Raw genomic sequence first — 15,349 nt, forward strand, 5'->3', positions numbered from 1 at the left:
GTCTGTCTATATGTAAGTATGTTACGTAATTGTGTTTTTCTATAGAATGGCTCTCTAGGATGGCCAGATTCGGTGTGGCTCGTCCTTTAATGTTGTTTTTATCCCATTTCTCCTTCAATCCGTGAAAGTTTTTGGCACGCACGACTTCTTCTGATGATATATTCCACTGATTTATTGTCCCCTTGTGTGTGTGTGTGTGTGTGTGTGAGAGAGAGAGAGAGAGAGAGAGAGAGAGAGAGAGAGAGAGAGAGAGAGAGAGAGAAGAGTGTGTGCGTCCGTGCGTCTGCTGCCATTGTGATTTGACTCTAGTGCGTATTTACAATCCCACGTCCGTGTGTCATCCTTGTTTTCTTTCAGTTTAATCTTGTTCGGTTCAGTCAATTGCATGATTAATTAACTCGCCACTCGGACTGAGCGACGCAAGAGCTGAGTGGTGATGGTTGTTTGTTGTGTTTTGCGTCGCCCGTTTACAAATACATACAGACGAGGACTCCTGTTTAAATGTTTAGTTAATTCCCTTCTTTTTTTCCCCCGTCCTCACCGTAGCGTCACAGTCGACAGTGTTACGAGGCACTTTATTCACTAAATTAACAAAGCTGACGAAGTAAAACGAGATGCGACAGCCGTAAATTTTCACGCTTTTATTTATCGCTTTACATTTATATAGTGCGCTATTGACTTGGTTAGTGTTGGGGTATTCTCTTCTTTTTTTTTTCCCCCAGTAATCGTGACTCTGTTGTGACGGGAAATTGTTTAGTGGATTTAAATTATTCTCCCCGTCAGTTTGCTTTATATATATATATTTTTTTGTTAACTTTCTAATGTATTTATTCATTCCATGCCCAGTAATTACGTTTAATAACACCAATATATATTCGGCGGAGTTTGTGGAACGCGCTGGCTTCCTGTTTATGATAATTACTCCATGAATCAACGGGAAAAAAACTCAAATAAAGACAGGCACTTGAGGTATTTCTGTCTGTTTGTCTGTCTATCTGTCTGTCTGTCTGTCTGTTTTCCTGTTTATTTGTGTGTCGATCGGTATGTGCGTCTGTCCGTCTGTCTGTCTGTCTGTCTGTCTGTCTGTCTGTCTATCTATCTGTTTTCCTGTTTATTTGTGTGTCGATCGGTATGTGCGTCTGTGTCTGTCTGTCTGTCTGTCTGTCTGTCTGTCTATCTATCTGTTTTCCTGTTTATTTGTGTGTCGATCGGTATTTGCGTCTGTCTGTCTGTCTGTCTATCTGTCTGTCTGTTCTGTTTATTTGTGTGTCAATTGGTATGTGCGTCTGTCTGTCTGTCGGTCGGTCTATGTCTCAATCACACTTTAGATACTTCTGTCTGTCTGTCTGTCTGTCTATCTGTCTGTTCTCCTGTTTATTTGTGTGTCGATTGGTATGTGCGTCTGTCTGTCTGTCTGTCTGTCTCAATCACACTTTAGGTACTTCTGTCTGTCTGGCTGTATGTCTGTTTGTCTGTCTGTTATCTGTCTGTTCTCCTGTTGTTCTCCTGCTTATTTGTGTGTGTTGATCGATATGTAGGTATGTCTGTCTGTCTGTTGCTAATAGGTGCTCGCTTATTAATACTCTCTCTCTCTCTCTCTCTCTCTCTCTCTCTCTCTCTCTCTCTCTCTCTCTCTCTCTCTCTCTCTCTCTCTCTCTCTCTCTCTCTCTCTCTCTCTCTCTCTATTAATAGTCGAGAGTACCTACTAGTATGTATATTTTCCACACTGCTGAGCCTCATCTAAGATAACTGACGCTGCTGGCCATCCCATCTACCTCCCTTTGTGCGGAAAATAGTACCTCTTTTCTCCTCCTGCCGGGGTAGAGGCTCCACACAAGCCCTTATCCTCTCCAGATCCCTCCCTAAGCGGCGCAGCTCCCCAGCCTCTCCTCTTCACGGCCCCTACGCCCCGGACATCTCGCCGTTCTCGTGTGCCAGGGAAAGGGGGAAAAAAACGAAGGAAAATGGTGCAGGAGACGAGGGATATGAAGGGTCACGTTAGCCCCTCGCTTTCTAAGAGAGCACAATCGTCAATCAAGAAAGGAAATATTATAAGCAGATGTAAATTTGAAGGGAAGATTAGAGAGGAGGTAACGAGTGAAGTGGAAATTATGCAAAACCTCACTCACTCGTCCCATTAAGCCGTTTGAAGTGTTAAGGGTGTGGACGAACTCTTGTGAAAAAGTGGAATCGGATGGAAGCATTTAAGAATCATAACTATAATGTTAAATACATAAACTGATATATTAGTGGCTTTAACAAATAGGGAGAGCCTGTCTATTGTATGAGCAGGAGAAACACGGAGGTTGTTACTCTCATACCAAGAGTTTATATGTTTATTCTCTCTACTTACATGAAATATCGCATTTATCTGACAACTAAATTGAATTTTTGCCTCTTTTGTAAGCGTGTGAGGCTTTTTCAGGTCACAATATTTCTGTACCAATAGTTTTTACGTTAACTTTCTCTCCTTACTAGAATCGTCATTTTTTCATCTGATTTTTTCTTTTTGCAATTAGAAAAGTTATCTGCTTCCATGTTATTTTAAAAGGATATAAATTTCTGCAAACACTTAAAGAAGTTAGGTTTTCTAATATGTTTTCAAAACCAATGAACTAACAGAGAGAGAGAGAGAGAGAGAGAGAGAGAGAGAGAGAGAGAGAGAATGGAGGAATGTTGTTGGAGAAACAATTACATTAATAATGTAGTAATATCATATATAATATCCACAAACCACTGGGCTCCCTCATGGCCATGGGTCTTGAAAGGCTCATTTCTCCCCGCCGCCATGACCTTCACTGCCACCTCCTTGCCTCCTGAGTCCTGCTTATATTCAGGTCACTTTCTCAGTATTTTTATCCGTGCGCACGAACTGTCTAGGTTTTATGGTAGTTTCATGCTCTACAATTTAGCATAGGGAAGAGAAATGCATAAATAAAGCACAGAAAAGAAAAAAATGTGTTGGGCTTCTAGCTGTGCTTGGAAATATTTTGAAATAACCGATGACAGCTTGATGGTCCGAGAAGCAGAAATGTGCGGGCGTTCTTGGTGACTCCGGGAATGTTCTGGGACAGACAGACAGTGGCAGTGTGAGGCACAGGGAAGGAAAAACTCGTTGACTTATTCGGGATTATTTTACGACAGACAATAACATCCTGAGGCAAAGGCTTCTGGCTTCCCTTCACTATAATTTTAATGAAAATGAAAGTTATTGTTCGATTTGCATGGAAATTTCATGGCTATATCTTATTGTACCTACTCACGTGTGTAGAAAGTTTCAGGACGATATATGAAAAAGAAAAAAAAAGAAAAATTAAAAACGTGAAATTTCCTTAATCAAGTTCATCGCAATATAACATGACATCCAATTAACTTATCCCCTCAAAAAAAAATCATGCTAAGAGGTTAACCCTTCCCTAATAAAGTTTAAAAAAGAAAATTTAAATATGCAATATTTGCATGGTAAAAAAAAAATAACTAACGATGTATGGTAACCTTAAACTTCCTTGCAATTGCGCTTGCCTAATTTTTTTTTCGCACAACGCATGTAAAATCTTTTCAATAAACTATTTAGAAAAATATATGACAAACAAAACGAGACTAAATTGAAGACAATACATAAAAAACTGACTACACAATAACAACTGAAAGAGCGAAAACTACAAGTTGAGAAAATGAGGTTTGTTTACAGTGCGTCGCTCTCAAAATGCTCCTGGTGCGTACTCTTCTAAGCCTTTCCTTTATTCAAAATTTCCTTTATTCAAAATGTCCTGGGTATGAATGAAGGTTTTTTCTGTTATATACTTAGCATAACGTCGATAGGTAAATGAGTTGAACTTGTTCAGGCTGAGGTATGACACAACCTTATTTACACCATCATACCCAGCTCCCAACACCATCATACAGTACACTAGCATCAAAGTAAGTGGATAGTATTTCTCTCCCACTGGCATGACTGGTTTTCTAGTCAAACTTGTATCTAGAATCACATGACCATTCTCGCACTTCACAGTATAGTAAGTATCTATTTGGTGGCGTATAAATTTCACATCACATTTCTCACTAAAGCAAGTACCACAAGCCATGTTCTTCACCGTTTCTTCTATATCTTCCTTTTCATCTATTATATGCTCTCTAGGTATACCTTTACATTGTCTTTCTTCACTACCAAGCACGAGAACTTTGCGTTTCTGTGCACTCGTCTGTTGCTGATCTCGTGGTGGTGAGCGTGGTGGCGGCAGGTCCACATGTTGCTGCAAGCATGACGTTGGCTGCAGGCTAGCAAGCCTCTCTTCCCTCGCATGTTTCGTGTGTTGGCGGCGTAAAGCTCTATATTTCTTTATCCTCGGCATACTGTAAATAGTCTATGGTGATACAGAAAAAAAAAAAAAAAACAGCACCAGAATACATGATATGCGAGAAATCAGGGTAAGATCTGTCGGCCGCCAACACACGCTATTCCCCTCGCCTTGGCCTTGGGTCTTGGGAACACCACTGCTGCCTCCGTAGACTGCGCCTCAGATAATCATGTTGCCAGATGAACGATGCTACCATTGAAAAAAAATATTAAAAAAATGAAAAAAAGCTAGAAAATTCCGGAAAAAAGCAATGGATAGCTCGTCACGTGCTTTAAATACCCGAATGTAAACAAACACGCCCCCTTGCCCTTTAACCCATTTAAATGGACTTAGAGATGAAATATCAGCCAGAACGTAGGATGATTTTTTAGTGTGCCTAACTCAGTTTTGTTTTATTGCTCATATTTCGTTCAAAAAAGGGTATACCCCCCCTTAACCAGGGAAGGAAATGTGTTAGGCTTCGTGGTGCAGCACTCTCTCTCTCTCTCTCTCTCTCTCTCTCTCTCTCTCTCTCTCTCTCTCTCTCTCTCTCTCTCTCTCTCTCTCTCTCTCTCTCTCTCTCTCTCTCTCTCTCTCTCTCATCACATGTGGAGCAGTAAAAAAATAATAATAGATAGATAAATAAAAAAATAAAAAATAAATAAATAAATAAATAATAATAGTAATAATGATAGTAATAATAATAATAGACAAGTAATAAAAAGACCGTAGAATCATGAAGGAAATGTCGGATGGGAAAAGAGAGAGATCAGCATGAAACAAAGAAATGCACCCCTGGCGTTTTTATGGCGGTGTTAATAAGTGTACTCTAATTATGGGAGTGATAGGCTCCTGCTGCCGCTCTCATCTTTGAGTGAAAAGATTAAACCCTTTCCAATAAGTTGTGTTTTGATACATTAGTAGCAGGTGTATCATATTGTTTCAAACGCAGAACAGTGAAGACTTGTGATCTTTCTTTTTTTTTCTAGTTTGTCGTTAATCCTCGTCCATATCTCAGAGTTCTGGATTTACTGAAGTGCAAACAAAGCGCGGCAGGAACAACGGATGGTCTGTCATTCTGTATATAGAAATATTCATCAACGTCATGGCCATGCAAAACAATTTTCAAATTCAATGATTACTTGAATTCCATTACCAGATGATGTGAAGTATCGACGTTTTCAATTATATATATATATATAAGCTATTATGGCTATATCCAGTGGTAAATGTATTCAGTTATTGCTTCCATATATTTGATGAAAATATAGGTGAAGTAAGACGTATTAAAATAGTAATATGTGCTTATCAGTAAATCAGTAGAGGAGAGAAAGGGATATAAATATTAGTGAAGGCTCTTGCTATTGAGAGAGAGAGAGAGAGAGAGAGAGAGAGAGAGAGAGAGAGAGAGTGTTTTTATTTGTTTTTCCTTGTTTCTGTGGATTGCCTTGATATATGAGTGTTCTTTTGTGTTTTGCAGGGGACATACGGTGTAGCAGAGAGACAAGCAGCTATACATACCCTCTCTTGATATTAGATTTTCCTTTCTTGTCTTTCAATAGGATTCCAGGAAATATTGAAATAGTTGTTCTGTTAACACTCACTCAACATTTCCTTAGCCAGCAAGGAACAACACAAAACCATCTCCCGAGATGCGACACACACACACACACACACACACACACACACACACACACACACACACACACACACACATAGCGTAGTATAGTGGTTAGCACGCTCAACTCACAATCGAGAGGGCCGGGTTCGAATCCCGGTAAGCGGCGAGGCAAATGGGCAAGTCTCTTAATGTGTGGCCCCTGTTCACCTAGCAGTAAATAGCTACGGGATGTAACTCGAGGGGTTGTGGCCTCGCTTTCCCGGTGTGTGGAGTGTGTTATGTGGTCTCAGTCCTACCCGAAGATCGGTCTATGAGCTCTGAGCTCGCTCCGTAATGGGGAAGACTGGCTGGGTGACCAGTAGGCGACCGAGGTGAATCACACACACACACACACACACACACACACACACACACACACACACACACACACACACACACTATTTGTTTATTTATCAAGTTTGTTGACAAAAAAACAAAATATTTTCATTTCGAAAGAAAATACAAAGCATGCACATAACAAAATAGTGAAACCGTAAAAACATCAAACTAGATTTTTTGTCCATTAACTTTTAGTTCAAGCAGAAATCTCAACAATGAATTACCTGTACTTTGCTAGCACTTCATGAACGTATTTACACAACTCAGTTAAATACCTTTTTTTTTTTATCAAAAGTCTATTGACATAACTAAAATCTTAACATGGGGTAACTTCGTCGACAATCTTCCAAGATCGTGCATAAAATCACTACATGTTGTTCTTTCTGCATAGAGAAATCATCACAAGAGTAAATTCTGAGTGTTCTTGGTGTACGACTCCACCTACCTGTCTCCACCCTCAAGTTATGAGACATCAGTCAGTCTGATTCTTGTGAAGGAGTCCCGGTAACAATCTGGAATATGTTTAGTTCTTACATAAATATTGTGAACACTCAAAGAAGGGTTTAATTCTGCAACATATTTATTCAACTTATTTGCCGTTGCAATCCCGTGCGCAATCTATGACATTACCCAAAGAATCCAGACTTTACTGTCACGTAAATGTATTATCCAATTGACCATGTTGGATCTGTCTCGCTCCAATCACCTGAAGAAGTGCTTGACGTTTCCCTCATACTATTCTTAGCAGCCTCTATAATAGCGTCATATCCCGCAGATAGGGCCACCTCCATATCACTGTCCTGCGTTACGGAAGGGGAATCCACTCTGTTTAGTTCCTGCACAAATTCTTCCTCATCAGTATTCTTATAACAAGCAGATTTTCTTATTTTATGAATAGAGGTTGCTGGTCGTGGCCATTATGTTTGTCCTAAGACAGCTGCTCTCTTAACCAATTCCTTGGGCGAGGCTACTTTGTCTCTATCAATACGTTGAGTAACAAGAAATCGGTGTATGTTCTGATTCACGCACTTCCTGGTGTATGTCCAATCTTTTTATCAAGTTTATCAAGTTTAGACAAAAAGTCTTACACAAACACAAGGCAATATCTGAAAGCCATATATCACAACACACACACACACACACACACACACACACACACACACACACACACACACACACACACACACACACACACACACACACACACACACACACCCTTGCTAAACGTGACCGTAGAGTTTCCTGTATTATGCGAGATAAAGGTTAATTAAGACAAGCTCCCAGTACGACAGAAATGAGGACGAGTAGTGGAGAAAGAACGGCACCATGGCGGAATATTTTCGAGAAAAGGAGGACAGCAGGTGGGGGAATGGGTGGGCAGTGAGCGGGGGGATGGGGTGAGGAAGAGGTGGTGAAAGTCAGGGGGTAGACGACAGGGATCATTAAAACACTATTTTTTTGTCTTTTCCTATTCTTTTTCTTTTCGAGGTGATGCAGTGGTATAGTGTGACTCGTTAAGCTAAGGATTCACGCCTCTTGTTTGTGCCTCACTATTACTTGCCCAGCTCCACCTAGCCAAGCCCAGCCATGCAGGCCCACCCCACGCTACCCGACGTGAAAATAAGAATATTGATAAAGGAAAAATATTTGATGACACGAGCGAGGTGCGCCCCCTGTCTGTCTCTCTCTCTCTCTCTCTCTCTCTCTCTCTCTCTCTCTCTCTCTCTCTCTCTCGCCACGGAAGTAATGAAATTCCCCTCCATCATGGCACAGAATATAATGGCGTTAGGTGCAAGCCTTCAGAAAATTGGCTTCCCAGAGAAAAATCCTTGCGAGTCCATACAGATCGCCACATTATAGCTTGCGAACACCCATTGCCCTCCGAAAACTGACGAGGGAGAGAAGAAGCAGACGCAGACGCAGGAGGAGGAGGAAGAACAAAGAGACAGTAAGAGAAATTTTGTGTCCTGTTTCGCTTCTTTTTTCTTTGATTTTCTGGGCCAGTTAGTTTTTTTTTTCTCTCTTCTTCTTCTTCTTCTTCTTCTTCTTCTTCTTCTCTCATCTTATTCTTTATCCATTTCGCTTGTCGCTGTATATTTGAAAGCGTGTGTCTTTCTTTCTTGCCTTCATTCCAGTCTGTGTTGTATTTCTCTTTTTTCCCATTTACTTACTCTTTCCCCCTGTTTCCTCCTCCTCTTCCTCTTCCTCTTCCTCTTCCTCTTCCTCTTCCTCTTCCTCTTCCTCCTCCTCCTCCTCCTCCTCCTCAAGTTCTTTCTTTTTCTATCTCTTTTAGTACTACTACTACTACTACTACTACTACTACTACTACTGTCGCTACTACTACTGTCGCTACTCCTATTTTATCGTCTCTTCCTTCTACTTTTCCTATTCCATCAATCCTCCTCCTTTTTATATTCTGTTCCCTTCCCTTCCCTTCCTCTCATCCTATCTCCCTCCCTACTGACTTCTCTTCTTCCTCCTCATCCTTTTTGCATTTATCTATTTTTATTTTTTCTCCTCTCTCTCTCTCTCTCTCTCTCTCTCTCTCTCTCTCTCTCTCTCTCTCTCTCTCTCTCTCTCTCTCTCTCTCTCTCTCTCTCTCTCTCTCTCTCTCTCTCTCTCTCTCATTTCCTCCCAAACCCCACATTCTTTTCCTTCATTCCTTCTCTCTCTCTCTCTCTCTCTCTCTCTCTCTCTCTCTCTCTCTCTCTCTCTCTCTCTCTCTCTCTCTCTCTCTCTCTCTCTCTCTCTCTCTCTCTGAGTCTCCTCCTCCTCCTCCTCCTCCTCCTCCTCCTCCTCCTCCTCCTCCTCCTCCTCCTCCTCCTCCTCCTCCTCCTCCTCCTCCTCCTCTATCTCTTCCTCTTCCTCTTTCTCTTCTTCTTCCTCTTCCTCTTCCTCTTCCTCTTCCTCTTTTTCTTCTTCCTTTATTCCAATCTTTTCTTCCTTCCTTCTTCTGTATTTCATGTCTCAGCCTCTTCCCTCTCTCCTTCCGCCCTCCCTCCCTTCCTCCATCTATCTCTTACTCGACTTCGACCCCCATCCCCCTTTTCCTTCCTCCTTCCCCCCCTCCTCCCTCCCTCTTCGCCTCACCTTCCCACGAGCACTAGAAATGGTCTCGTGCCGTGAATTGTGAAAGGCTAAATTGCATAGCGGGCCCTCACCACCGGCTTGGGAAGAAAATTCGAAGTGGTGGGAGGGAAAGGGCGGGGTGGGGTTAGGCATGGGCGGTGTGGCATGGAGAGGGCGAAGGCTTGATGAATGTTAGAAAAGGTTTAAAGGATACTAGAAATGGGTGACGGGATAAGAGATACTTTTTAGAATTCCCGACGTCGGATATTCTTGTGTTGCCATTGATCGCTGGCTGTTTTAATACGCGACTCGGTATACAGCCAGCCAGCTCGCAAGAGACACACATTCTAAAATTCATATCATAATAAATCTTGAGGTATTGAGTCTTTGTACTGCAAAACATTAATTCCAAGTGTTTATCCTAACATTATCCATATGATCTGGTAATACACACTCTACAAAACTGTCATTATAAGCTTAATACTCACAGTCGCGGTTTCAATGCTCTCGCATTTTTTACTAGTCTCAACTACATATTTGGTTTGAAACACTGTTTCTCCTCTAAATATTACAAAGGAATACATTCTGTAATAATCTTGGTAGAGCAACATTTTTGCGGCCGAAGGCATATCAAACCGAAAAGACTAACTGAACTTAGTCCTCTCAAAACACCAAAACAACCCCGCGGCCCGCGGTTGTTTGGAAGCTCGATTTCAGTGACCTGTCCCCGGCTACTGCTGTCCTCGGTTTTCTGTAACTGAAAGATCACTTGATGCGTTAAAAAACTACTCCTTTTGATTATGATAATTATGTCCTTTTATCATTACTCTTTTAGAGTGTCAAGAATAAGGAGAAGGCCTTAGTTTCCGTGAAGACGGTGAAGTGTATGGCGGACACATTTTAACAGCTAATGGGTGTTCATGATCTCAGATATTTCATCAGGTACAGATTTTTTTCTTTGCAACTTGGGTAAATAAGGCGAGAGAAACTTTTGATTGCTGGTTTAGAAATGGTACGGATAGTGTCCCGTTTTAGTTTTTCCAGTGCAAAACACTACATGTTTTACCTCCCTGAACTGAAAATGTCCCCGGAATTTGTCTCAGAAATCTGGTCACCCTAGTGTGGAGTGTTCTTAGAGCTGGAACAGAATGCCGGTTTATACATGTGCTGTAGCTGACTGCAATTCTATATCAAAAAAGAAAAACCAAGGCGTGAAAGGATGGACTGTGTTTCCCAGGAAGAAAGACGCGGCTCGAAGAAGATTATGGGAGACACGATGTAAACGAGGCCCGACGTGGAGAGCTACCAAGGACCATGCTATCTGCTCAAAGCACTTCATAGATTGGTGCAAAGGACCGTCAGCATCGCATCCAGACCCTGAACTGTTTGCCTATAACCGGTGGGGAGCAGGTAGAAACCTGCTTGATGTTGTTTACATACGGAACGGACAATCTTTCACTGAAGTCATACAAGGATTTTGCATCAAAACATCGTGTTTATTTGACATTCGTCACATTTTCTGGATTTGATTGCTAATTAATTAACTTGAACCAATGAAATGTGCTTGCTTACTGAAAATAATGTAATTCACTCAAGGTGATGAAGTGTCCCTAAATTGAGATCATGAACCAAGCATTTTGGCTCGTTTTGCCATATTACGTTCTCTGTGCTTGGTGAAGCTGATTAGAGATGTTCATAATAATTTATTACTTAGTTTGATAGCACATATATGACGTAAATTCCAGCATACGAGTTGAATGTGCTAAATTAAGTTATCTGGCGAATCTGGCAGCTTTTCAGCACTTTCCGACGTCGGGAATTGTTTTCATCCCTGGTGTCACATAAACACTTGTTTTCCCGACAGAGATCATGCACAGAGGGTGGCAAGAGCATCCTTAGACCAAATTATTTGCTCCATCAGCTGAGAGAATGTAAACAAATATGCCAGTATTGGTGGCAAGATAACGATCGTTGGCGTCTCGTGTTTAGCTGCATCTAACTACCAATACTGGTGCCAAGATGCCTGTATTGGTGACGAGATGCCAGTAAAACTGTCCTTGTGATAGCACCTTTAACCTTCGTTTTCTCTTTACTCTTAATCACCAGCTCTTATTTCTCTTGGTTCTCCTCCAGAGAGATTACTCGGGCTTCTGCATCTCATCATCAGGCTCAAAGACATTTGTACAAAAGAGGTCTTCTTCGTTCTGTCCTTTTCACTTTCTCGTTGACACGTGTAGAAGTTAGCATGCTTTGAATTGGTATATGTGGTGTTTGCACATTCACTAGCAATGTTTCATTTGTGTGTAATTGTAGGATAACGTGGATGTCTAAGAGTAAAGATATGTAGATTAGCAGTAAGACGCCACAACAATGCAACCACAAGGAAACTCAAAAGAAGAACAAATATCAGATCTGCAGTTTTATATGAAATTGATCGATATAAAATGCACCAGGTCATTTGGTGCCTCAAGGTAAGGAATTCAAGGGTTCAGAGGTCGGTGAGACAGAGTTAAGTGCATGGAGAGACAATGTAAAACCAAACGTACTGTATAATCGATGAGCCGCGATATTTAACCGGGATAAATGAAAGCCACCAACTAAAAATATTAGAAAAATGCTACTTAAACGCGTGTACAAAAATACGATAATCTCCACATATGCATCCCAACACTAACTCCAGTATGCGTAATAACACAATCATCCCAGACGACGTGAACGCAACATTAACAAACTTTTATTACTGCTCGTTATTATGTGCTACGAGTCTTCAAGCTTTTTATCACCTCCATAAAGTTAGCGGCGAGGAAACAGAATAGCGGCGGCAAGATACATTAACTTGCCATCCGGAGAACTTAAGGCGAGAACGAATAGATAGAGCAGATCACTTAACGAGTAGAGAAGGCAGGAGAGATATAAACACCAAACATACAGTATTTATAAAGGCTTTACTCTTTCACCACAACTATTTTCGAAGGCAACAGGGATCATTCTCAACAATAATTGTCTGTTAATGATATAGAAATCTGATTAACCCCTTCAGATACTGGGACACATTTTTACCTTGAGATTTGTGCACGATTAGACTATTGTATTGGCATTAGGAATTAAGGGTCTATGAAGGTCAGAAAATTAATGGCTACAGTCTTCACTATTTTAATCCCACCCACATGAGTTTTTAAAGCTGTATAAAGTCCCCAAATAATCACTAGAATGAATTTTGAAACGCGTCATGGTACTGAAGGCGACTTAAACCATTACAACGCCCTTAGAAATCCGTGTAGCTTCAACTACAGCCTTTTCAATGTAATAGAGGGACAACAAAGAAAGGTTTCAGAATATAGATCTTAGTAGATAACATGGTCGCATAGAGTAGTGCAGGAGGAGTTAAAACAGGGTTGTAGGAGTGAGTACAAGAGTTGATGGCAGAAGAAAAACAAAGTCAACAGTTATAGGAAAAGAATGGGGCGAGAAGAGTCAGAACTGAAGCTTAAAAGGAAGAAGAGTTGAAGAATAAAAAGACGAAGTGAATTGAACGGAGGAATGACGAGAGAGAGAGAGAGAGAGAGAGAGAGAGAGAGAGAGAGAGAGAGAGAGAGAGAGACTTTTATTCTTCCTTCTATAAACACATGTTGATAATACAAAAAAAAAAAAAAAGGAAAAGGAGCGATTTTCAGCAAACTAGAATGATCTTAGGAAGGTCATGACCGTGCTAATCTTCACCTTGCCCACCATTGTGATATCTGAATCCTGCTGTTCATTCGTCTAGCCACGCCTCTCTCTCTCTCTCTCTCTCTCTCTCTCTCTCTCTCTCTCTCTCTCTCTCTCTCTCTCTCTCTCTCTCTCTCTCTCTCTCTCTCTCTCTCTCTCTCTCTCTCTCTCTCTCTCTCGGTCGCCATCAACTTTTCCGGCTGACACTTTTCCCAAAGCAGAACTCATATAGCTCTAAAAACTCTTCCTACCAAAAGAGAAGGACAAAAGATAAGGTAACAACAACCAGGCATGTTGACGCTAAGAAAAACTACCATCTTGGAATTTCAACTGGATTTGCTCTTCTTAAAAAATAAATAGCTGAGGAAGGGATAATTCTACATTTCTGTTTCCTCTGTATATTCCAGGACCGAGGCACATTACTACTCTTGTCTATAATTTAATGCCTGGCCAGAAGGTAAAGGCTGGGTCTGTTATTCTTTAGCGCAGCTCCTCTCTGAAATTTTCAATTATGTATTAGTGTCAGGACTCAGAACAAAAACTCTTACAGAAGCAAAGGCAGCCTCTGTTTGCTTTCTACCAGCTTTCCCACCTTCTTGATTCTATGCAGTGTATTTGGGACAAAATGTAATTTATGTTTTTATTTGATAATTATAATAGCATTATGTAACAATATTAATATGATAATATATCGGTTTATCTATCTTGCGGCCTTACAGCAGAAAAATCACATGTCACACAAACTTGTACACTAACATACATAATGCAACTTAAGTATGCACACAATCCTATGGAAGTAGTTTACAATTCATACCGTGGCTACCAGATGGCGCCAAATCAAGCAATTACTAGTGGGAACTTCTGATTTACACCAGTAACTACATAATCAACAGGGCGCTACACTGTAAAAAGTCTGCCCAACGACCGTTCACCTGACCCCACGATTCGAATCTGGGCTCACCTGATTCTGAGTCGTGTGTGTGTGTGTGTGTGTGTGTGTGTGTGTGTGTGTGTGTGTGTGTGTGTGTGTGTGTGTGTGTGAGAGAGAGAGAGAGAGAGATTTCCCAACGTGAACTCTCTCTCTCTCTCTCTCTCTCTCTCTCTCTCTCTCTCTCTCTCTCTCTCTCTCTCTCTCTCTCTCTCAGCACAAGAGTCAAGGTCAAGACCCTCATTCCTTCGCTATTCTTCCATTACCTGGAATACTTGATCCTGCAACAACTGTCTCTTGGAAATCACGAGTAAAAAATTTTGCCAGGTAGAGACTCTTGTCCTTCCGGTCTTTGTTTGCCAGAGTCACCAAATTCTCTCTTGTCTCTCATCATTGTTTACTTCATTGTTTACTCATCGTTTACGTGTACTGACTGATAATATCGTTTTTTTTTTTTATCTTATTTCTTTTTTATTGATCTTGTTATATTGTATTTATTATCATTTTTTTCGGTTTACCTGTTGTTTTTATTGAATGTACTCCTGTCATCCGTTTTCTTTCTATATTACTTTAATTTTTTTTCGTTTTTTTAAGTTATGGTTGAGAGTTTTTGTTTTCTTGCAATTATTTACTTGACATATTCTACTGAACAATTTATTGACTATTCATTCGTAATTTTGTTGTTATACATTTACTGCACGCTCTCAAATGGTCAAGTACGCTTCATTTTTATCAAGAATAAAGACCAAAGATTATTTCTAACAGTACGTGTATTTTGCGTTTTCAGAGTGTGGTTAGCGGTAGATTGATATCTCACAAGTAGCACACTTCTCGACGGATAAAAGTAAGTACGTATATGTATATAGCGTAATAATATTGGGCAGTGATAGTATTTAAACTCATTTACATCATAGTGGAAAAGACGGCTGTTATGCGCCAAGTTGCATATTCAACAAATTACTCTGTGTGCAGTGGTAAGTTCTATCTGCTTTTTATTTCTATTCGCACACGTTCCGAGGCAGCAGAGTAACAAGTGCGCTGTCACATAATTAACAAGCCACATTACGGGCAGCGTTTCCAGCAAGTACTAAACGCATGAAGCTCTACAGGACATAATTATAAAACTGAAATGCACGTTCTTTGCATACATTTCTAGCAGGTAGGTGTGTATATTCAAAAGCGATGAGTAAAAGAGAGGAAAAATGCAGAATTCATTTAATTAACGAGACGAAATATTCTTGTTCCTTTCATTTTTTTAACGTCTTCCTCTAAATGCAAATAGTTCTGCCCTCCACGTCCTCGTTGGCA

At 40.7% G+C, this 15,349-nt stretch overlaps 1 long non-coding RNA gene across 1 annotated transcript in view; it reads left to right on the plus strand.

Moving 5' to 3' along the window:
• LOC123504950 overlaps positions 1–14,889 on the plus strand; it is an 84,438-nt gene extending 69,549 nt beyond the window's left edge. Inside the window, exon 3 of the long non-coding RNA XR_006674997.1 lies at positions 14,829–14,889. This is a non-coding gene — a long non-coding RNA (uncharacterized LOC123504950). The remainder of the gene's footprint in view (positions 1–14,828) is intronic.
• Positions 14,890–15,349: the final 460 nt, after the last annotated feature.

This window comes from Portunus trituberculatus, chromosome 17, assembly GCF_017591435.1.
Source record: "Portunus trituberculatus isolate SZX2019 chromosome 17, ASM1759143v1, whole genome shotgun sequence".
Classification (NCBI taxonomy): domain Eukaryota; kingdom Metazoa; phylum Arthropoda; class Malacostraca; order Decapoda; family Portunidae; genus Portunus; species Portunus trituberculatus.